This window comes from Pelobates fuscus, chromosome 5, assembly GCF_036172605.1.
Source record: "Pelobates fuscus isolate aPelFus1 chromosome 5, aPelFus1.pri, whole genome shotgun sequence".
Lineage (NCBI taxonomy): Eukaryota > Metazoa > Chordata > Amphibia > Anura > Pelobatidae > Pelobates > Pelobates fuscus.
This window is the reverse complement of record NC_086321.1, coordinates 29,449,938-29,474,770: the sequence shown is the minus strand read 5'-3', so window position 1 is coordinate 29,474,770 and position 24,833 is coordinate 29,449,938. Positions and strand designations below refer to the sequence as shown.

The 24,833-nt window shown below is 42.0% G+C and overlaps 2 protein-coding genes across 2 annotated transcripts in view; one reads left to right on the top strand and one right to left on the bottom strand.

Annotated features, from left to right (window-relative positions):
- KIAA0825 (KIAA0825 ortholog) overlaps positions 1 to 15,379 on the bottom strand; it is a 391,566-nt gene extending 376,187 nt beyond the window's left edge. Inside the window, exon 1 of the mRNA XM_063453688.1 lies at positions 15,293 to 15,379. The gene's annotated coding sequence lies outside the window, so the exon portion shown is untranslated. The remainder of the gene's footprint in view (positions 1 to 15,292) is intronic.
- SLF1 (SMC5-SMC6 complex localization factor 1) overlaps positions 15,176 to 24,833 on the top strand; it is a 109,944-nt gene continuing 100,286 nt past the window's right edge. Inside the window, exon 1 of the mRNA XM_063453690.1 lies at positions 15,176 to 15,195. The gene's annotated coding sequence lies outside the window, so the exon portion shown is untranslated. The remainder of the gene's footprint in view (positions 15,196 to 24,833) is intronic.

The window sequence follows — 24,833 nt, the reverse complement described above, 5'->3', positions numbered from 1 at the left end:
TAATGCAACGTAAAAGGGGAAACTAATATATGAGTTAGACGCATTACATGTAAAGCAAGATTGTTCAATCCGTGATTTGTCATAAGTGCGATGATTATGGCTTACAGCTCATGAAAATCCCAAATCCACAATCTCAGTAAATTAGAATATTACATGCAATCAATAAAATAAAGAGTGTACATAGAACAATATTGGACCTCTGAAAAGTATAAGCATGCATATGTACTCAGTACTTGGTTTGGGCCCCTTTTGCAGCAATTACTGCCACAATGCAGCGTGGCATGAAAGCTATCAGCCTCTGGCACTGCTGAGGTGTTATGGAAGACCAGGATGCTTCAATAGCGGTCTTCAGCATTGTTCGGTCTCATGTCTCATCTTTCTCTTGGCAATGCCCCATAGATTCTCTATGGGGTTCAGGTCAGGTGAGTTTTCTGGCCAATCAAGCACAGTAACCCCACGGTCATTGAACCAGTCTTTGGTGCTTTTGGCAGTGTGGGCAGGTGCCAAGTCCTGCTGTAAAATGAAGCTCGTCTGCGGAAGGAAGCATGAAGTGATCCAAAATCTCCTGGTAGATGGCTGCGTTGACCCTGGACTTAATATAGCACAGTGGACCAACACCAGCAGATGACATGGCTCCCCAAATCAACACAGACTGTGGAAACTTTACTCTGGACTTCAATCATCTTGCAGTGTGTCCCTCTCCCTTCTTCCTGCAGACTCTGGGTCCTTGGCTTCCAAATGAGATGCAAAAGTTGCTCGTATCAGAAAAGAGGAATTTGGACCACTGAGCAACAGACCAGGTCTGTTTTTCTTTAGTCCAGGTAAGACGCTTCTGGCGTTGTTTGTTGTTCAGGAGCGGCTTGACAAGAGGAATATGACATCTGAAGCCCATGTCCAGGATCCATCTGTGTGTGGAGGCTCTTGATGCACTGACTTCAGCCTCAGTCCACTCCTTGTGAAAGTCCCCAACACTTTGGAATGGCCTTTTCCTGACAATCCTCTCTAAGCTGCGGTCATCCCTGCCGCTTGTGCACCTTTTTCTTCCACACTTTTCCCTTCCACATAACTTTCTATTAATGTGCTTTGATACAGCACTTTGGGAACATTCAACTTCCTTCGCAATTACCTTTTGAGGCTTTCCCTCTTTATGGAGGGTGTAAATGATGGTTTTCTGCACAACTGTCAGGTCAGCAGTCTTCCCCTATGATTGTGATTCCTACTGAACCAGACTGAGAGACCATTTAAAGTCTCAAAAACCCTTTGCAGGTGTTATGGCTTACTTAGCTGATTAGAGTGGGACACTGTGAGCCTAGAATATTGCACCTTTTCACAATATTCTAATTTGCTGAGATTGTGGATTTGGGGTTTTCATGAGCTGTAAGCCATAATAATCGCACTTATGACAAATCACGGCTTGAATTATCTTGCTTTGCATGTAATGCGTCTATCTCATATTAATTTCCCCTTTCACGTTGCATTACTGAAATAAATGAAATTTTGCACGATATTCTACTTTTTCGAGTATCACCTGTATGTACAGGTTTCATGGTGTGTTGGAGAGTTGCAGGGTCAAATATAGGGCTTTCCCCATTACACATTATAATTTGCCAGGTTGGTTTGCTGGGCCTGTGCTGCCTTTGGGACTGTATGGCAGTCCAGAAATGAAAATGAACTCCAGATGGTGTACCATTTGTAAAAATAGACAACCCGGGTATCCTAAATGGGGTATGTCTAGTCTTTTTGTAGTAGCGACTTGGTCTCAAACTCTGGCAAAAGTTAGCATTCATTTTTCACACAAAGACTTTCATTGATTATATCATCATTTCACATTTTAGTGCTCTAAAACACTCATATTTGTGTTCAGCGATGTCTCTTGAGTAAAACAGTACCCCCAATGTACAGGTTTTATGGGGTTTTGGAAGTTTAAAGGGACAAATACAGGGCTTTCTCATTTCAGTTTGCCAGATTGGTTAGGTGGCCTATGTTGACTTTGAGACTACATGGCAGCCCAGGAATGAAAATTACCCCAATCATGGCATATAATTCACAAAAGTAGACAACCAAGGGTATTCAGAATGAGATATGTCCAGTCTGTTTTAGTCACAAACAATGGCCAAAGTTAGCGTTCATATTTTTTTTTACGGCATTTTTCACATTTAAAACACTCATATTTGTGTTCAGCAAAGTCTCACGAGTACAACAGTACCCCCCCCCCCCCCCCCATGTACAGGTTTTATGGTGTTATGGAAAGTTACAGGGTTAAATATAGGGCTTGTAAATTAAATTCAATGGACTTTCTGTCTGGGTTGTCAGGCAGGTCCCTTGAAATATAATTAATTATGTAAAGATAGTAGATAAATATACAAGTTGAACACACACACACATATATATATATATATACACACACACACATACACATAATGTTAATATATATAATTCTATGTGTATTTTGAGATATATATATATATATATATATATAAATAAAATATAGCAAGATACACTGATATTTTTAAATTTCATGTATATTTTGTAGTATATGTATAATATATTATAAGTTATTAAAATGTCTGATTAGCATATTATACGTATAGAATACATATAATTTAATTCTAAGTGTTTTTTGGTATTTATATATTAATAACAAATACAACAGGAATTAAATGATACATGTATAATATGCTAATCATGTGTTTTAAGTAACTTATAATATATACTTGTATAATCTAGTATGGTAATGTTTGATTCTAACTTTATATTTGATTTTCAAGCATTAGGGGGGCTACCTGAACACTGAGGCAGTCCCCCTGCATGCAGTCTCATAAACTGCTTTGCGGCCATGTGATTGCGTCGTCCGTCATGATCACATGACCATGGAGGACCGGAAAGGAAGCAGGGGGACTGCATAGCTCATGAGGAAGTCCCCCCAGACCGGGATCGCTAGTCCAGGTGAGTAATTTGTGGCCGGGGAGCCAACGATCGTTAGGGCAATCTATGCCACCCAAACAGCGTTTAGGCTCACAAAATTTTAACTAGACTCCAAAGCCACTCCATTAAGCTAAAAATGTTTTAGTGCCAATTGTGTTCCTGGTGGAGAGATTCATTTTTTTCCAAGCCTTTTTGGGGCACTGTTATAGAGACCTTTGTGGACAAGGACTAGGATTTTTTTATTGAATCAGAGAACTTACAGGGATCCAGTGCAATGACTGCCATTGGGGTTAAGTATAGTAGGAGAAGCTAACCCTAGCATTGACATTATGTATTTTAAAAGGGACAATCTTGCCTCAAGTGAAATCGGTGAGGAGCAAGCTGGTGGTAGTCAAAACAAGGGATATGAGCATTTACACACAATTTTACAACATGACAGCAGGCTTCGTTTTTTTTTTTTTCTGTGGTACCTTCGTCCTTCAGTAAGCCCTAATATTTACAAGTTACCGCTGTACTAATGTCATGGAAGACACAGAATCCCATGGATCTGCAAACTATGATCAACGCGGCTGTCGTTACATCTGTGGAAAAAAGCACTTGCAAGTGTTCCGGACGGCCCATGGTCGAACTTCCTTCTGCTCTGATAATCTTACTCCTTCACTAAGGAGTGGCCTTGGCAGGCGAAACATTGGAAAAGCGAAGGGGCCCAGTTAGGGCTTACCCAGGGAATAGCTGACTGCATGGGATGCCTCCTAGGATGAAGAGCATGATTTGCCCTACTCACTCCATCCTGGATGAGTGTCAGGAGGATGCCCCTGATTCAGATGATGGGGCTTGGGGCTCTAACACCTGTGTTCGAATGAGCTTCAGACAACAGAAGACATGGATGGTGCTGAAGCTTCCACCCAACCGTAACGTTTTCCTACACGTGACGGGTCAATGGATGTTCGAACCTAAGAACATTTAACATCCCCGATACGGGAATTGTACGCCAGACCACTTAGCTAAATGTATGCACCTCTGTATACGGAAGTCTCAGTCTGTAAACAACTGAGATCGGAGTACGGCAACCTTTGCTACTTGACAAAATTGCCTATATACTCAAATTCAACCAGCTCATGCTGCCTTTTATGGCTTCAGGTGGCAGAGATCAATATAAAGTGGGCAAACGTGGGTTTAAAGGAGCACAGAACAAGCTCCTGGAAGCAATTGGGCCTATCAGCCATGTTATGTACTTGGGAGATGACGCCTACTCCTGAACTAAAGCCTTTGATGCCGACATGGTGCGCAAATAGGCCAAGCATTGCATCTGCCTCCTGGACAATACTAATGTGGCACTCTTCAGGGAGGCGCTGTACAGCACTATTTTGCATTGATGGGAAATTAGCAGATCCCTGGGCTAAAGAATTAGACTGCAGGCATAATGAAAATTGTTTGGAGAGGCGTTCATGAAAGAGCTAAACAAGCACGTGTTCATGTCCTTGAAAACGGCAGAGTCTTCAATGAGGAAGACTGTCAGAAGCAACAACTGGGGTGTTTTTGGTGGAGTTGGTCAGCAAAGACCAGCCAGACAGGTTGTGGATATGGGGCCTTCTTACTTCACAACCACAGGGTTAGGGAAACTTGACAACGGATGTCTGGGTGTTGCAGACTGTTCTCCCACCCCTCCCTCTGTTTTGCGTATGATGTGCATCCCATTGAACTGGAACTTTGAGAATTATGGGCGCAAGGTACCATTCAACCCACCACAGAAGGTTCTACAGTAACATGTTTTTGGTCCAGAAGAATAAGGAGGATTTCGGCCTGGTCACCAAACTTCGGGGTCGTCTATCGCAACTTCAAAATAGAGGGAATTTTTCTCTTGCAGGACCTCCTCCAAGGCGGCAACTGGTTTACCCGTCTGAACCTCAAGTAAGTTTATCTCTTGGTTCTGTACACGAATACAGTTGTCCCTTTTTCCGATTTTTGTGGCACAAGGCACCTTGGCAAGTCACCTGAATTGCATTCTGACCGAGTTCTGTACCATAGTGCTTCACAAAGGTTCTTAAACTGGTGGTTGCTCACTTTAGGGCGTGAGGTATACACGGTATAATCTATTTGGTTTTCTGCCGCGTCCGAGCACAGCTTTTAAGTCACACCAATTATGCTGTGGAGTTGCTGGAATCTCTATAAAGCTCTAATCAACTATAGCCCCTCTTACATTTCTTCACCGATTCATAGGTATGTCTCATCTCGATCTCTCTGCTCTACTGGTGACCTTCTCCTGTCTGCTGCTAGCACCCTTACTGCAAGTTCACACCTGCAAGATGTCTGTCAGACTCTTCCAAAGTCTTCAATCCTTTAAGAAGTCCCTCAAAACCCATCTTTTCAGGATTGCTTATGGCCTCCAAGAGTAACTTCTATCTCTCAGACCTTCCTCTTGCGCTCTCCTAAAGGGCCACAATCCACTCTCACCTCCTTTTCTGCTACTTTTCCACCATGTTTTTTTGCTGTCTCCCTAAATACCCTTCCTATTGTGTTTGTATACCCCACCTCCTCTAGACTAAGCTAGTTTGAGCAGGGTCCTCAACTCCCTTTTTTTTTTGGGTTACATTTTGTAAGTCTCATTTGGTAAATTCCACTCTTATTGTAAAGCGCTGCGGAATAAGCTGGCACTATATAAATACCAATAATAATGGATTGGCAGAGCACGTCACCAGCCTTTAGCATTGAGACTTATTCCAGTAGCCATCAAGCACTCAATGGTAGCCAGTCTTACTTCCAGTGAGGCAATGAACTGAATTTTAAAAAAAGTACACCGAAGTGCAAAGTAACCAACTTGTGGAAACTGGAGTGTGTCCACAGAACTTAATAGGGGATAACCCTTGAATGAATACAATGACACTGAAGAATGGTGATCCTTGGCTAAATAAGCTTTAGGAGAACCACCTAAAGCTTATTTAGCCAAGGATCACCATTCTTCAGTGTCATTGTATACATTCAAGGGTTATCCCCTATTAAGTTCTGTGGACACACTCCAGTTTCCACAAGTTGGTTACTTTGCACTTCGGTGTACTTTTTTTCATCCTATTTCTAGAGGTTTTAATACCATAGAGTGTATATATATATATATATTAAAATACAGAAAGCAGTTCAACATGACCAACTTTCTATCCCAATTGAAAGAATCTAACCAATGGTGTACGATATAGATTCAGTGTTCTCTGATAAAGACGTGACCTATTTGCCCGAGCAGGACAACATAAATGCCAGATTAAGAACCTTATCAAATTTATGCAAACAACAGATTAGGTTGGGGTGGGAAGTGACCTCTTTACAAAAATATCTAAGTAAGTCAATGATACCTAGGGGATTGAGAATCCAGACTACCCCTAACATAGAAATGGATGATCCAGCACTTTTAAAGGAATGGGAGGAAGCAGCAGATACCTGTTCCAAAAAATTTATGGACATCCTGCATAGATTTGAATCAGTAAGGCTGAAACTAGTGAATGAGAAAGTCAATACAGCAGTCGAGGGTATTCAGAGTTGTAAAGATGATCCCTCCTTTGCAGTACAGGAACAAAGACTACAACAAAATCTCAATAAATATCAAAATAATGTAAAGAGTCGTAAACACGGTAAATTTATTAGAGACAATGATGATTACAGGAAGGGAAAGGTATATAGACGGTTTAGAAAAACCACAAGGGCCGATTCAGATCACTATCTGACATCAGACTATGAAACATCTGATACTGATAACGAACAAGCCACTGCTCCTACTGGTAATTCAAATTTACAATCTAACAAGAGAATTCTTAAAAAAGGGGTTGCTTTTTTAGGGCAGCCCCCCTGAGAGGGGGAAATTCAAACCCAAAGACAAACCCGGTACAGAGGAAGAGCACGCAGACAGTATTGAAGGATGATATGAGAGTTGTAAATGTATCAGATATCATCCTTACTCTCACACAAGTTAAAGTATTGATGAGGGGTTTATCCTTTGTTCCAACTCCTCCATTCAACCATTTTGAATGGATAAAGGACATTAATATGTTTGGGAGAAGACTAGCCCTACACAAGTTTTTCAAACTAAGAGACGATAAAAAAGCAAATGAACTAGGATTCAATCCTAGAGAATATCAATGTTTACAGGAACTAGTGTCTCTATTAGAGGACAACGACACCAATCCCACAGCACCGTATACTGATCTCTGTTTGAGAAGCAAGTTCACACCTAACTTTAGGGAGTTTAAGAATATCGATATGTTCATAGACTCTACCACCAATATGATCAAAAGGATGAAGACAGACATGCTCACAGTGAAAACTAGGGGGAATTTGTCTGGGGTAGAATGGAGAGCTCTATGTGAGCTTAAGGACAATGACAAAATCATAATAAAGCCTGCAGATAAAGGCGGTAACATTGTCCTAATTAACAGGCAACATTATGTACAGATAGTTGAATCTATCCTACATGATGAAAAAACCTATAAAGTACTAACCTCAGATCCTTCTTTGAAATATCAAATGGAGTACAAGATCCTCTTGGATCAAGCCTTCGATCATGGTATACTTTCAAAAGATGAGTATGGCAGTATTTACACTAAAAATCCAACAATTTCCACATTTTATTGTCTCCCCAAAATCCATAAACAACAGGAAATACTGACAGCAAGACCAATAGTATCAGGTACAAATAACTTCACAAGTAAGGGGAGTATCTATGTGGATAAGATTTTACGTCCCTTTGTGGAAAACCTGCCATCTTATCTTAAAGACACTATAGATACTCTTAAGTGCTTGGCATCACTTAAAGTACCAAACGGAGCAGTACTCTGTAGCCTGGATGTGGAGGCTCTGTACTCCTCTATACCACATTCAAGTGGTCTGGATCATATTGAATACTTCTTAAAGAGAAGAGGTGTTGAACATAATACTCATACAACTTTTGTGTTAGATTTATTGAGATTTATTATAATACATAACTTCTTCCTTTTCCAAAACAAATACTATCACCAGGTGCAGGGGAACGCGATGGGGACATCTTGTGCCCCATCATATTCTAACCTGCACCTGGGATGGTGGGAAAAGGAAATAGTTTTCTCTGGACAAAATACTAAATTCACTGATCATATCTTTCAATGGAAACGGTACATAGATGACGTCCTCATTATATGGACAGGCACTTGAACACACTTTGAAATCTTTGTTGGAGTACTAAACGAGAACAATCTCAATCTTAGATTCACCATGGAATTTGGTGACCAAGTACTCAATTTTCTGGACTGCACACTCATGATAACCAAGAATCTTGAGATCAAGACTACCTTATACCGAAAGCCTACGTCCACAAACAATTTGCTCCAGTGGGAGAGCCACCATCCTATCCCCTTAAAAAGGGGTATTCTAGTAGGCCAATATCTAAGATTGAGAAGAAATTGTTCGTCAATTGATGACTTCAAATGCAAAGCCACTGACCTTAGGCAAAGATTCAAACAAAGAGGTTATCCTAATAGATGCCTAAAATACGCCTATCAAAGAGCCATGAGCTGTAATCGTGAGGATCTGCTACAAGAAAAATCTATACCAGACCCTAAGAAACAAATTAGGTGTATAGCAAGCTATGATGCAGGTTGGGATGAGGCAAAAAAAGTATTGGGCCGTTTCTGGCCGCTATTAACACAGGACCCACACCTAAAGGACACCAATTCAACTAAGGTGTCCATCACAGCCAGAAGAGGCAGAAATATTAAAGAAATACTCGTACCCAGTCACCTCTCCACACCAAGAAAGACTAACAACAGTTGGATCAGAGTACATGGCACATATCAATGTGGGAGATGTGTGGCATGTGCTTACATTGCCAAAGGATCAAAAATTCTCACAAACTCCATAGACACAATTGAAATTCATATAAAACAGTTTTTTAACTGTAATACCTCGTGAGTGGTCTATTTACTGACATGCAAGTGCGGCATCAAATATGTGGGCAAAACCATACGCCCTTTTAAGAGATGCATAATGGAACATATCCATTCTGTGACCTCAAATAGGGATACACCAGTCGCTAGACATATCAGGTTCCACCATATGGACACCCCCAAGTGCATAAAATTTGCGGGAATTGAAAGAATTCAAATGGGTAAAAGAGGGGGAGATTTAGACCAAACCTTTAAAAGAAGGGAATGCTACTGGATCTATAAACTCGACACCCTGGCACCCAAGGGTCTAAATGAGGGTTTTACTTTTACCCATTTATTGATCCATGATGATAGAAGCAAGATATGTTCTGCATCTGTAAATATGTATATATATATATGTGTTTTGTTGTAGCTGTTTATTAATACATTTCCTGCGCTATAATATATAGAGATTCAAAGCATTATGGTACTTACCTACTAATCCAACATAATAGATTATCCAGCAAGTATAATGACTGTTAAACATCAATCCATTTCGGATCAGTCTTTTTGACCTTTACCTTGCACCTTGCATGCATTTAGCCAATGTAAAATGGAGATTATGTCAAACTGTACCCCAGTATTTTACAACATGGTAGAATAATATATTAGGAAATATCTTATGAATATTTAGTTGATGATATTCACCATGGGATATTTAATGCATAAAGCTCCTTTAAGAAAGATATCAATAATCCTCCTATAGCACCAAAAAGATATCCATTACGGGATTCATAATGCATAAAGGAGTTATGCTTACCCCTTTAAGTAAGTCATCAATTATTCTCCTGTAACGCCACTGGGGCACAGTTAGTGTTTATAAAGGGTACTTTTGAATGCCGGTATTTCCATATGTTTTGGTTAAATGGGCATATGAACCCTTTACCTTTCATACATCATCTTTACATCTTGTATTTTTTTCTATATATGATCGTTATTATTTTTACATTTTCTCCTATATATGATCGTTCCACTCACATATGAGATATGCACACAATGCGTCCGATCATATAATATACACCACTCTTTGGCAAATGTATCCACCGAAACAAACTCCCCAAAGAGGTGGAGTCTTTAGGGGTGGTTTGTTTCCCGGCTCTCAGCGCTAGGCAAGGTCTGCCCCGTTTACGCCCAGGGGGCGGACCAAGGGAAGTTTGACAGCCACACGCTCTGCTATACTTTTTAGGCGCGAATGACACCGGCGCACTCGCGTTCAGATTGGCTAACTGACTTGTATTGCTGGGTATATAACAGGGCTTAGTCCAGTACCTATTTACCTTTGACAAAGGCGCTTGAGCAGTGCCGAAACGTGCGTTAGGTCCTATGCTTTTTTGTTTTTATTCACAGCATGATTTGATGTGATCACTGGGTTGGGGGGGAGAGGGACACCCCTAGCGATCTAGCCTATGTCAGACCTAGTTGTTAGAATCTCATTCCACTGCATTTCTAGGTAGCTCTTTTTCGCTGGAGGGATACTTTGTTCACAAATAGATTTCTCAGTTTTGAGTTACTACATATTATATAGATCTCAACAAAGGATACTTTCTATTTTTTTTTTTTTTTTTTTATGGGATAATCACTATTTTATTTTTTTTCATTCCAACGGTTTTTATTAGACAGGCATGGACATTTTACAAACATGTTTTTTGTTTTGGACATGAGAATGTCAAACGGGTAGGCATCAAATAAACACACATTGTTTGAAAGTAGTAAACAAGCAGAGTCAAGTTATGTCCGATAATAAGATGGCAGTTAACGCATTTTAGACACATTGAGTAGGTTGACAGTAACGCTGTCAAAGAAAAGGTCTCATAACTGTAATTATTAATACTGTAGCTTAATGTGAGCACAGTTTTATAAGTTTTACAATAGATTAACCTTCCAGATTGGACCAATAGCCAAACTAAACTAGTGTGGCATTTATACGTAAAACAGTTGTACGTTAAACTAAGGAGAGCGGATATTAACGTGTGACATGTTCACTGTTGTAGTATATAAGAACTTGGTAAGTGTTAGAGGACATGTAACAGGTTTGCAAAAACGGTGCATCGGTGCCTACGTAGAGGCATAAAGCATCAATCAATCAAACAAGAGGAGACTTATGTATTTCGTAGTGGTTGCGGCCTCACTAATGGAGATCTTTGCTTAACATTTGACAAAGAACAGTTTACCCACGCAGGGGTAGTGTGGTAGGGTTGATAGATGGTTTGAGATGCGTTTTTGGTACATCTGTAGTTTTGCAATCTGAGCCTACGCAGAGGCTTATAACGAATTATCCCTGTGAGTTTTGAGGTCGACATTTCGTATCATTTGGTATTGTATCTTTCTCAAGTATTTTGGGTGTGTGTGGGCTCATGGGGTGTCGTCGCTATGGTAATATTGTTTTATGGTATATTGCATAGTGATCGGTGCTGCGTGCGTTCCAGAGGGAGTCGAAGAACCGATGATAGAGTGCTATATTATGTACCTAGGTCGTGTTTCGTAAAGGTGTAAAGCGGTATGTCTCTAGTGGTTGCCTTGTGGGGTTGTCTGTGGTCAGAACCCGTGTCGTGGGGTCCTTGTGTTGTTTCTCTCTATTCGGGGCCGTCTCCGGATTGGGGTCCGTCGGGTTAACTGCGTGTCGTACTAGTTGGGTCGGGGTGGTTCCTTGGGTGTCCTCCCTCCATCTCTCTACTTGGGTGTGGTGCTGTCGCTTGTGTCTAATGGAGGGTAGGACAGTAGGGGGAGGTCTGGTGTGTCGTGTGGTACCGCTTGGGTCAGTGGTGGCGTGTCTGTGTTTGTTCTGTCTTTGTGTTTCGTGGGAGGGTATGTCATGTTCCTGAGGGGGTAGGGCTTAGGGGTGGGTTCTCCTCGGGGCGCCCGAGCCCCCGCGTCCCGCCAGCACCCAGGCCCCCCTCTGCGCAGCCCGTGCTGTGTGGTCTCGTTGCAGGTCTTCGGGTATCGCCGCCTCGGTCCTCATGTGCCCTGTCTCCGGGTGTGTGTGTCCCGGGGTCCGTGGGCCCTCACCCTTCGTTGTTCATCCGTCGTGGGCGTGGTCCCGGGCTTTGTCTAGTGGTGAGCCATTGTAGCCAGTGGAACCACGTCGTCAGGTATGTCTGGGGTCTTCCTTTCGCCGTCAAGATCATTTCCTCTATGGTCCTTATGGCTTCTACCCTTGTTATCCAGTCCGTCAGGGTTGGTGTCGTGGTTTTCTTCCAGAATGTTGGGATCAGGCTGCGTGCTGCGTTTACCAGATATGGGGTGATCGTTTTTTTGTAGGCAGGGGGCTGTAGAGGTGTCAGATGTAGTAGGTAGTGTTCTGGTGTGAGATCTACGGCGTTGTCTGTGAGCGTCAGAACTACCTGATGGATATCATGCCAGAAAGGTTTGATCCGCGGGCATGTCCACCAGATGTGGTAGAGTGTGCCCAGTTCAGTTCCGCATCGCCAACATTCCGGTGCGCTCGTGTCATACATAGAGGCGAGTTTCTCCGGTGTTTTATACCAGTGCGATATCATTTTATATCCCGATTCTTGGAATCTAGTGCTTATGGAGGTTTTGTGTGTCATCGTGAATGCTGTGGTCCATTGGTCTTGGGTCAGCGGATGCCCAAGATCTCTTTCCCAGTATCTGGTAAAGTAGGGAGGTCGGGTGCCTCCCTGCGGTGTGGTCAGTAGCCGGTACAGGAGTGATATTGCATGCGGCGTGGGTGTGTCTTGCGTGCAGATGGTCTCAAACGTGGTCGGGGTCTAGCTGCCGAGGGTAGGTTGGGGATTCGCTTCAGTGCGCTCACCAGTTGGAGGTATCGGAATTTGGTCATATGATCAGGCGGGTTGGGTGTGGGCCTTTCCGTTAACGGAGGGATGGTCCCGTTCACTAGGACGTGGTGTAGCCTGCACGGGGAGGGCAGGCCCAAGTTAGTCAAGGTCCGGGGGTTGTTGAGCATGTGGAATTGTGTTGTGCCCGAGAGGTGGTATAGGGGGGAGATAGCTGGTGCGAGGTCCGGGTTCCCTGCTATTCTTCTCCACACCTTCAGTGTGGCCGCTATTGTGGGGTGTCTGATGTTGTACCTGCTCGTCTGGCCTGGGGGTTGCCATGGGAGCGAGCTCAGCGGGTCCGTTGAGAAGCTAGCTTCCATGGCTATCCAGAGTTTGTCTCTTGTCCCCTGGGTCCATTCAACTATACGCTGTAGGTGGGTCGTCTGGTGGTACTTGGCCAGGTCCGGGAGTCCCAGTCCGCCCTGCGGTTTAGCTTTTGTAAGAATGTCGTATTTTATCCTGGCCGGTTGGTTCCTCCATACGTATTTCGTGAAGGCTGTGCGAACCTGGGTCAGGAAGGATTGCGGTATATGTATCGGGAGCGTTTGGAGCACATATAGGAAGCGTGGAAGGACGTTCATTTTAAGAACGTTTACTCTGCCAAGCCAGGTGATGTGTGGTACGTCCCAGTCTGCTAGGTCTTTGAGTACGCGTTCCAGGAGGGGAGGGTAGTTGTGTCTGAACAGGTGGGTTGGGTCCGCCGTGAGCCATACGCCTAAGTATTTGAGTTCGTCCTTACGCCAATGGAGCTGGAATCGTGTTTTGAGGGTCGTGATCAGGGTGCGGTCGCATCCCAGGTGTAGGATCTCCGACTTGGAGTAGTTGATGCGGAGGTTGGATAATGAGCCGTACGTTTCGAATTCTAGCATGATAGCTGGGAGTGCCGTTTGCGGTTCTCGGATCGTGAACAGCAGATCATCGGCGTAGGCTGAAATTTTGCTTTCCCCCCATTTGCCTTTTATGCCCCCGATATCTGGGTTGGTGCGGATCGCGTTGAGGAAGGGTTCTAGGCTTAACACGGATACTTTCTATTTTATGTTTTCCTTAGGGTCTTGCTACTTATTTCACAGACAAGTATTCAGTGACAGCAATTTTTTTTTTTTTTTTTTACACTATCTCCTGTGAGAGGTTTTTGACACTCATACCCTAAGTGGAGCTTATTCTTCACTTAGGATAGCCTTACTATTTATACATCTTTGTTAAGGCTCTTTTCTTTGGTATTAAGACAGATTGTAGAGTTATTCAGGATATTATATTATTCTCTACCTCTACTATACCATAGCCTAACTGCAGACTTATAAATGCAGTTCAGTCTCCCCCTGGTGTTCATAGTTGTGATGGTGTATTAAGTTTTATTTATCAAATTTTTATATTTTTTTCTCTGGGATCGTTTTGATGCCCTCATTAAAGTGTTTTTAACAGTTCTGTGTGTATATATATATATATATAATACAACACCCACAGAACTTCTCTCTTGGTTCTACTAAAGCTTATTTAGCCAAGGATCACCATTCTCCAATGAACTGAATTTAGACAAAATCTAACAAACGTCATGTTAGATAGAGATTCTTTGTATTACACTGTGATAGTTCCTGGCCCTCCACCTAACCTACCACAGCCCCTATGCTTGCTCGGCCTCAGCTTTCCCAAATAGCCCCTCCCCTCCCTTCCCTTCCCTTCCCCAATCAAGCTATCCACAGGGGTCCCTACAGCCCCTAACACCAAAAATCCAGCTCTCTACAGGTGTCCCTACATGCCACCCCAACCCAGCTCTCTACAGGTGCCCCTACATGCCACCCCAACCCAGCTCTCCACAGGGGTCCCTACATACACCCCCCCCCAACCCAGCTCTCCACAGGGGTCCCTACATACATCCTCCAACCCAGCTCTCCACAGGGGTCCCTACATACATCCCCCAACCCAGCTCTCCACAGGGAGTTCCTACATACACCCCCCAACCCAACTCTCCACAGGGGGTTCCTACATACACCCCCTAGCTCTCACAGGGGTCCCTATAACCCCCCCCCCCCCCAACCCTCTACAGGGGTCCCTACATTCACCCCCCAACCCAGCTCTCCACAGGGGGTTCCTACATACACCCCACAACCCAACTCTCCACAGGGGGTTCCTACATACCCCCCCCCCCAACCCAGCTCTCTACAGGGGTCCCTACATACACCCCCCAACCCAGCTCTCCACAGGGGGTCCCTACATACACCCCCTAGCTCTCACAGAGGGTCCCTACATACCCCCCCCCAACCCAGCTCTCACAGGGGGTCCCTACATACACCCCCTAGCTCTCACAGGGGTTCCTTAACCCCCACACCACCGGCCTAATCCTCCATGGGGGTCCCTGAACCCTCACACAGCAAACCCAGCCCCCCACAGAGGCCCCACGACCCCCTATGTCCGAGCACCCCGCAAACCGCTCATTCTAAACGGTCCCCATAGCCCCGCCCATCTACGTCACACGTCAAGCGCCGCCCCCAGCTCTTTCCCGCCGCCGCTGCCTGGCAAACCCGGCGTATGTGGTGAGTGCGAGCTCAGCTCAGGTCGGGGAGGAGGAGGAGGAGGGGGGGGGGTTATAATAATACATATCCTTCCGCCACCCCGCCGGTTACCATTCACCTGTCAGCGGCCGCCGCCTCTATCTCCGCAGGCTGTGAGCGTCAGCGGGCCGGGACACGGGGAGCTGGTTGCTATTAGCAGAGTGACGCAGCCAGGGGGTTGCCATGTCAGTGACGTCATCCCGCTGCTGGCGCCCTCTACGTCACTATTGTGAGGGTTGGGGAGAGAGTGCAGGACTGCTGTGTGCCAGTCACAGATCCCCATGGCAACCATGGCCTCCATAAACTACCTTTCCCCGCAATACCTGGGGGTGTTGCTGAGAATCATGGGAAATGTAGTGCAGAAACATCTAGGGTGCAGTGGTCAACAATCATTAATATTGATTATTATTAAAATTAATATTATTATTTATAAAGCGCCAACTATTTCCGCAGCGCTGATTTATATAAACGCGTCTTGCGTCATGATTTATTTAAACGAGTCTTGCGTCATGATTTGTATAAACACGTCTTGCGTCATGATTTGTATAAACGAGTCTTGCGTCATAATTTGTATAAACGCGTCTTGCGTCATGATTTGTATAAACGCGTCTTGCGGCATGATTTGTATAAACGCGTCTTGCATCATGATTTATATAAACGCGTCTTGCGTCATGATTTGTATAAACGAGTCTCGCGTCATGATTTATATAAACGCGTCTTGCGTCATGATTTATATAAAGGAGTCTTGCGTCATGATTTATATAAAGGAGTCTTACGTCATGATTTATATAAACGCGTCTTGCGTCATGATTTATATAAACGCGTCTTGCGTCATGTTTTATATAAACGCGTCTTGCGTCATGATTTATATAAACGCGTCTTGCGTCATGTTTTATATAAACGCGTCTTGCGTCATGATTTATATAAAGGAGTTACGTCATGATTTATATAAATGAGTCTTACGTCATGATTTATATAAACGTGTCTTGCGTCATGTTTTATATAAACGATTCTTGCGTCATGATTTGTATAAACGATTCTTGCGTCATGATTTGTATAAACGAGTCTTGCGTCATGATTTGTATGAACGAGTCTTGCGTCATGATTTGTATAAACGAGTCTTGCGTCATGTTTTATATAAACGAGTCTTGCGTCATGATTTGTATAAATGAGTCTCGCGTCATGATTTATATAAACGAGTCTCGCGTCATGATTTATATAAACGAGTCTTGCATCGTGTTTTGCCAAAATTGGAAATGTCACGAATCTGTATTTTTAATATGTTTACTTATCGCTATGTTGCATATTTTTCGAAAAATACAATGAAATGTAGAAGTCTTTATACTTCAACTGGGCGCCTATGTCTTAGATACCTATTGATGGTATAAACTCTGTCCTCAGAGTAGAGAAAGTTTAGAGAGAAGAAGAGAAGTTAAACAATGTTTCTGTTTATATCTTTAACTTGCATTGCAGTGTTTGCCATGGCTTTGTCTTCTTTGTACTAGTTAATGATGTAATTTGCTAAGTCTTTAAATGTAAAAGAAAACGTGGCATGTCATAAAATAACAGTTAACACGTTACGGGTGTTTTTCAATGTAGATTCCATAGAAGTGACCGCAAATATAATTTATACTGTCTGCTATACTAACGGTTAAGTTGAATGTTAATGTATTTTTAGTTACTGAGCCCGTGTGAATACTATCTTAACAAGCTACTTTTCTACCCTACTCTTACATTTTATATAAATAATAATAACTGATGAGAATGTGTTGCTTGTTTTATATGTAAATGATGTTTTCTTGATAGTTTATAACAAAGAATATTGCTCAGTGTGTTACCCCCACATTAATTATAGGAGTTCACAAGCGCATACCCTGCATACCTGTATGTGCCAAGATGCATGGAGCCTGGCATCAATACAGCCACGACCGTCCATGTTACTTGAGCATTCTAAACGGTACGTGAATGACTATCTGTACAAATTATTGCTCCCCGACATACGTACTCAGGAACCCCAACATGTATAGCATCTATGATTGACATTTATATTCTATCTTATATATTCTTTTCCAAGGATCTTTAACTTTGTTCAGCTCCCTCTCTCCACCCCTTGGTTCCATGACATCTTCCATTATCAGCCAATGAATTTTGCCCAATTAGGGAAATGTATATATATTTTGCTGAAGGGAAACTTCTGCATTAGATATATCAGAAGGGGATGATGGACTGGTGGCACACAGGGACACTGGTAAGGGTCAACCGCTTTGAGTATTTACTTTGCAACTGGACCCTTTCACCCACCATAACCACTACATTGAGCTATAATGATTATAGTGCCTAGACTGCCCCTTTAATATGACAAACATGGACAAGTTCTCCTGTCTTGGCTGGTTGCTCATTACCCCTTCTAAATGTTGACTTTAAACAAAATAAGCGCGATAAGGCCATAATTTCAGTACATTCTAAAACTTGTTTGCCTTTGCAGCTGCTACACATGTACAAGGCTCACAATTCTTTATAGATGATACAAATCTCTTATTGTTGTAACCAACATAACTTAATTTTATGTAAAACTGCTATATCATATACAGTTTTTATTACTGTAGGAACTAAACAAGGTCGTTTCATGTACAACTGTGGAATTCATTCAGCCTGCTTTTTCTTTACTACATTCATGAAATTGTATTTTTAATTTTTTTAGAGCTGTTGTGTTTTTTCTTCATTGTTGGAAAATAATATTGTCAGGGTTTTTTTTTATCAGCAAAGATATATTTAGTTTGTGTTGTTTTTTATGTTTGTCTTTGGTGCTAATGTTGTTAATACCCTACTTAATTGTTCTCTTTTATAAACCATTAGGCTTCTTTATGTTGAACGATATTCGTCCACACTTTTCAAACAACTGGCTATATATAGTGTTTACAGTGTAATTTAACCCCTTAACGCCGTACTATGCCGTCGCGGCTTTAAAGGGCATAGAACGCCGTAACGGCTTAAGCCCCCAGGACCCCAGGACCTCGGCGGTACTCACCTCCACCGCGATCCTCTTCTGGAGGGCTGCCTGACAGCCCAGGCAGCCCCCCCACGGCAAATGAGGCCCCCGGGGGCCATGTGATCGCTCTCAAAGAGCGATCACATGGCCCCCTATAGCTGGCTGTGGATCTGCCAGCAGGGGGACTGTCTGAAATGAAAAGGAAGAATAAAAAAAAAATATTAAACATGTGTAAAATTAAATTAAAAGTATTTATATATATATAATACAAAGTGTATTTTAATATTAATATTAGTATAAATATTAATATTAAAATACACTTAGAATGACGTTACATATATATAATATGTATATATATATATATTATATATATAATAGATATATACACATATACGTATCATTACAATAATAAATAAAATATTGAAACAAAATTTAAAATAAATTATATATTCATATGTAATTTCATTCTAACTGTTTTGTTATTACCGTATATACTCGAGTATAAGCCGACCCGAATATAAGCCGAGGCCCCTAATTTTATCCCAAAAAACTGGGAAAACTTATTGACTCGAGTATAAGACTAGGGTGGGAAATGCAGCAGCTACTGGTAAATTTCTAAATAAAATTAGATCCTAAAAAAAATATATTAATTGAATATTTATTTACAGTGTGTGTATAATGAATGCAGTGTGTGCGTATGTGTGTGTGTATGAGTGCAGCGTGTGTGTATGAGTGCAGCGTGTGTATGAGTGCAGTGTGTGTGTGCATGAATGCAGTGTGTGTGTGCATGAATGCAGTGTGTGTGTGCATGAATGCAGTGTGTGAATGCAGTGTGTGCAGGGCCGGTGCAAGGATATTTGCCGCCGTAGGCAAAACATTTTTTGCCGCCCCCTCCCCCCCCCATATGTCCTGACTTCCCCTCCTCCTCCCTCAGTGGTCCTTACCTCCCCACCCCCGTGTTCCTTCACTCCCCCCCCCAGTGGTCCTGACTCACCCCTCCCCTAGTGGTCCTTACCCTCCCCTCCCCTAGTGGTCCTTACTTCCCCCTCCCCTCCCATAGTGGTCCTTATCCCACCCCCTCCCTCTCATAGTGGTCCTTATCCCCCTTCTCCCTCCCATAGTGTTCCTTATCCCCCCCCATCCCTCCCATAGTGGTCCATATACCCCCCCCTCCCTCCCATAATGGTCCTTATACCCCCCCTCCCTCCCATAGTGGTCCTTATCCCACCCCCTCCCATAGTGGTCCTTATACCCCCCCTCCCTCCCATAGTGGTCCTTATACCCCCCTCCCTCCAATAGTGGTCCTTATCCCCCCCCCTCCCTCCCATAGTGGTCCTTATCCCCCCCTCCCTCCCATAGTGGTCCTTATACCCCCCTCCCTCCCATAGTGGTCCTTATACCCCCCCTCCCTCCCATAGTGGTCCTTATCCCCCCCCTCCCTCCCATAGTGGTCCTTATACCCCCCCTCCCTCCCATAGTGGTCCTTATCCCCCCCCCTCCCTCCCATAGTGGTCCTTACCCCCCCCCTCCCTCCCATAGTGGTCCTTATACCCCCCCTCCCTCCCATAGCGGTCCTTATACCCCCCTCCCTCCCATAGTGGTCCTTATACCCCTTTTTTTTTATTATTATTAATTTTTTTTTATTATTTTATTTCTTATTATATTTATATATTTTTTTTTTTCGTCCCCCCTCCCTGCTTGATATATGGCAGGGAGGGGGGCTCTCCTTCCCTGGTGGTCCAGTGGCAGTTCAGTGGGGGGGAGAGGGGGGCTGGCAGAGCTGTAACTTACCTGTTCTGCAGCTCCTGTCAGCTCTCTCCTCCTCTGCGCCGTCCGTTCTGCTCTTCTGTCAGCTCCCAGTGTAAATCTCGCGAGAGCCGCGGCTCTCGCGAGATTTACACTGGGAGCTAACCGAGGTGCTGACCGGACGGCGCAGAGGAGGAGAGAGCTGACAGGAGCTGCAGAACAGGTAAGTTACAGCTCTGCCAGCCCCCCTCTCCCCCCAGTCTGTATTATGGCAATGCAAATTGCCATAATACAGACTCTGACTCGAGTATAAGCCGAGTTGGGGTTTTTCAGCCCAAAAAATGGGCTGAAAAACTCGGCTTATACTCGAGTATATACGGTAATATATATATATATTGGTAACAAAATACACTTAGAATGACATTCTATATATATCTATCTATATATAAAATACAAATAACCGCAAATATATATAGAGAGATAAATACATATAATTACATAAAAGATTACATTAGTATACACGTAGAATTTAAATACCTATAAATGCATATATATATTAAAATTCTACGTATATATTTAAGTAATTTTTTAACATAATTATGGCATTTGATTAATTAAAATTTGATTGACATGCCTGACAACACAGGGAGAAAGTGCAGAGAATTTAATTCGCAAGCACTATATTTGACCCTGTAACTCTCCAAGACACCATAAAATCTGTACATAGGGGGTACTGTATTACTCGGGAGACTTTGCTGAACTCAAATATTAGTGTTTAAAACTGGTAAATTGTATTACAACGATGATATTTTAAGTAAAAGTGAAGTTTTTTGCATTTTTTACAAACAAACGGCACTCTTATGGACTATATTATTATTGTAATATGTCTTACTGTTTTAAAACACTAATATTTGTAGGTATTGGTGGATTAGGCGCTCACTATATATATTTGGGTGGTGTGGCAGCAGTAACCAGTACAAGGAACCCCAACCTTGTAGTAAATGGATGTGGAAAAAGAAAAAGAAGGAAACCGCGCCCTTAGTGTAGATACGTAAAAATATACAAATATACGTACACAATGGTAATATCAAGGGGTCTTCTTATACAATTGACCTCAAAGAAAACATAAAATATAGAAACAGTAATAGTGTGGTATGTCAGATATAGTGGGTGGATAAATAGTGGTAAGTGATCCACACTCACATGGCCCAGAGCTAACTCAGAGCTCAGCTGTTAACACGCCTGGACGGAACAATCCCCGTCTATGGATGTGTGGCTTTCTTTCGCGATCACAGATGGGCGATATATGAAAAAATAAGAGAACTCCAAATAGTGCAGAGTGTATATATATAAAATATGTGAATAGGTAATAAAGTATCGTACTCACATTTGCTAGAGCAGAACTTGCTCTAGTCTTAAGGGCATAGGTGGTATAATCCCCACCAAGGAACAGGTTGATGATCAATTGACCTCAAAGAAAACATAAAACATAAAAGCAGTGATAGTGTAGTAATTTGAATATAGTGGGTGGATAGTAGGTAATAAGTAATCCACACTCACATGGCCCAGAGCTAACTTAGAGCTCAGCTGTTAATACGCCTGGACGGAATAATCCCCGCCTAAGGATATGTAGTTGTCCTCACAGTCTCAGATGGGCAATATATGGAAAGACAAAATGACTCCAAATGGTGCAATATGTATAAATAAAAGACGTGAATAATTAAAAAAGTATAATACTCACATTTGCTAGAGCAGAACTTGCTCTAGTCTTAATAGCTTGGGTGGTATGGTCCCCACCAAGGAACAAGTTGGTAGCCAGGAATAAAAATGATAAAAAATCCCAGTATAATAAAAAGGATAATTTATTAACAAAAAAATATATATTAAAAGTAAATAAAAAAATATGTATATAGTCTCTAGTAGTCCACTTTACGCGTTTCGCCTGTAAAAAGGCTTCCTCAGAAGTGTGGATAATGTCCTGGTACCAAACGTTTATATAGGAGTCCTAATAATGATGATTGCTTCCTGCTTTGTGCAATTGATGCTTCCTGTAACCACTGGTGAACCGCACGCGTCATACCGGAAGTGACGCGGCGCAATATGTTCGTGGTGATATCCGTGTTCCATATATGGAACACATACAAGACTATAATAGTGGTGCTGTGTTCCATTCAGTTGGATAAGGTCCATATGAAGTAGATCTTACTGCTGGATTATAATACTAATATTTGTGTTTAGTGAAGTCTCCTGAGAATAACAGTACCCCCCATGTACAGGTTTTATGGTGTTTTGGAAAGTTAGAGAGTCACATATAAGGCTTGCATTTCATTTGTTTGACATTGAAATTTGCTAGATCAGTTATGTTGCCTTTGAGACCGTATGGTAGCCCAGGAATAAAAATTACCCCCATGATGGCATACCATTTGCAAAAGTAGACAACCCAAGGTATTGCAAATGGGGTATGTCCAGTCATTTTTAGTAGCCACTTAGTCACAAACACTGGCCAAATATTAGTTTTTTGCTTTTTTCACACAAAAACAAATATGAACGCTAACTTTGGCCAGTGTTTGTGACTAAGTGGCTACTAAAAAGGACTAAACATACCCCACTTTCAATACCTTGGCTTGTCTACTTTTTCAAATGGTATGCCATTATGGGGGTAATTCTCATTCCTGGGCTACCACACCGTCTCAAAGGTAACATTACTAATCTGGCAAATTTCAATTTGAAAATGGAACTTCTATATTTGACCCTGTAACTTTCCAAAACAACATAAAACCTGTTAATGGGGGGTACTGTTGTACTCATGAGACATCGCTGATTACAAATATGTGCATTTTTTGTAGAAAAACCTAACAGTATTATGACATTTACAGCTAAAATGTGAGGCGGAACTACAATTTCTTTTTTTTTTTTTTTTATTTCTCACAGTTTTTAAAATTTTATTCATAATACATTATGTTTCATATATAAATCTTTGATATGAAATGAAAGCCCTGTTTCTCCTGAACAAAATGATATATAATAAGTGTGGGTACATTTAATATGAAAGAGGTGAATTACGGTTGAACAGACATATAGCGCAAATTCCAGTTTTTGTTTACGTTTTGTTTTGATCAGAACGTGTACTATTGACTCCGTCCTGAAGGGGTTAAATGCAGTGTTATATCGGATGTTTTTCTCTCTGCTCATAGTTGTATCCCCATACTAATGGTTGTGTACGTAGCATGTAAGAGAAGACCACTGGGAGGTTTTCTGGGGAAGGACACCCAGAGACCAGAATGATCAACTAGTTATATATTTATTTGTGATACTACACATTTACACATATTCTTAGTTAAATAACCTGGGGAATGTACTTTCTACAAATAGATGCTTTTGTGTAGCGGTTTTGGACTCTGTGACTACTATAATAGTTGTAATCTCAGACTGCCAAATATTGCAAAGTGTCATCGTTAAAATTGTAATTCACTTTGCAATATTTGTTTTATAACTTCTAAAAATAAATTTAAATTCTAGACATGTTGGGAATTTTAACAATCAGGAATAATTAGTGAATCAATTTTATCTATTATAAGTTTGTTTTCTTTAGTTGCACTTATGTAAAAATGATTAAATGTAAACCTGGGGGAAACATTTTTTTTCTTTCCATTTAAAATAAATAAATATTTTATTCATATTTAATATTGTGTTTTGCGCGTGTGTGTGTGTGTATAGCATCAGCACTCTCTAGTCACCAGAACAACTACAGCTTATTGTATTTGTTCTGGTGAGTAGAATCATTACCTTTAGGCTTTTTGCTGTAAACATTATCTTTTCAGAGAAAATGTAGTGTTTACATTACAGCCTAGTGATAACTACACTAGCTACTCCTCAGATGGCTACTAGAGGTGCTTCCTTGGGCAGTGCTGCACAATGTGACTGACATTCAGAGTCTCCACCCTCTGCATGGAGACACTAAACTTTCCTCATAGAGATGCATTGATTGAATTAATCTCTAGGAGATGCTGATTGGCCAGGGCTGTGTTTGACTTGTAAAAAACATAAGCACAGTCATCAGAATTGTTCAGTATCTGAATGTGTGTTTTCTGTTATTCCCAACTCATTCATTTTCTAAAATGTTTAAGATTAGTAACATGAAATGATTGTTTTTTTTATATAAATATAATTACAGCGTGCTCCACTGAACAAAACTCTTTCTGTAACATCCACACTGTATAATGCATGCCTCCCAAATATCCAGGATCGTCCCGACTTTGTATGGTGTGTGTTCCCTGCTGTCCAGCATTTATTGGCACCAGAGAAATGTCCCTAAAAAGCACAGTGCACGTGCAACATCAGTCCAGGGAAGCCGTCAGTTAGCCTGTTGCATTCATGCCAGGTTGACACATGTCCCTTCTTTAATTGGCCCTGCCTCCTTTCTGGATGACATAACTGGGCTGCCTGGATCCCATCTGTGATTTCAAAAGAAGAGTTACTAGAAATTTAAAATTAATTTAATATTTAAATGTGCACTCCTGACCCCTAAAAAACTTAAACTTGCTGAAGTGCTTTAGGTATAAAGAGTGAGTCCTCTTTGTTTTCATTTTTACAAACCGTGCCGACTTCAACAGAAATCGGCACAGTTATAAACTAAACTTGGTACACCTCCCTGGCTGTCAATCAGACAACAGGTCCTGTTACTTCCCCGTTGTTTAGCTCAGAGGAGCCAAACTCAAGAGGCAGGTCATTGCTCAGATCATGTCCCTTGCAAAGACTTCTCATTGCATTGCATTTGCATTGGGAAGTCTGTGATTGGACAGCCACATAAAGTCTGGACGGGGTTTGCTGAAAAAAGCTATAATTAAATGCATACATGGTTTAATTGAGGGTATATTAGAGGGAC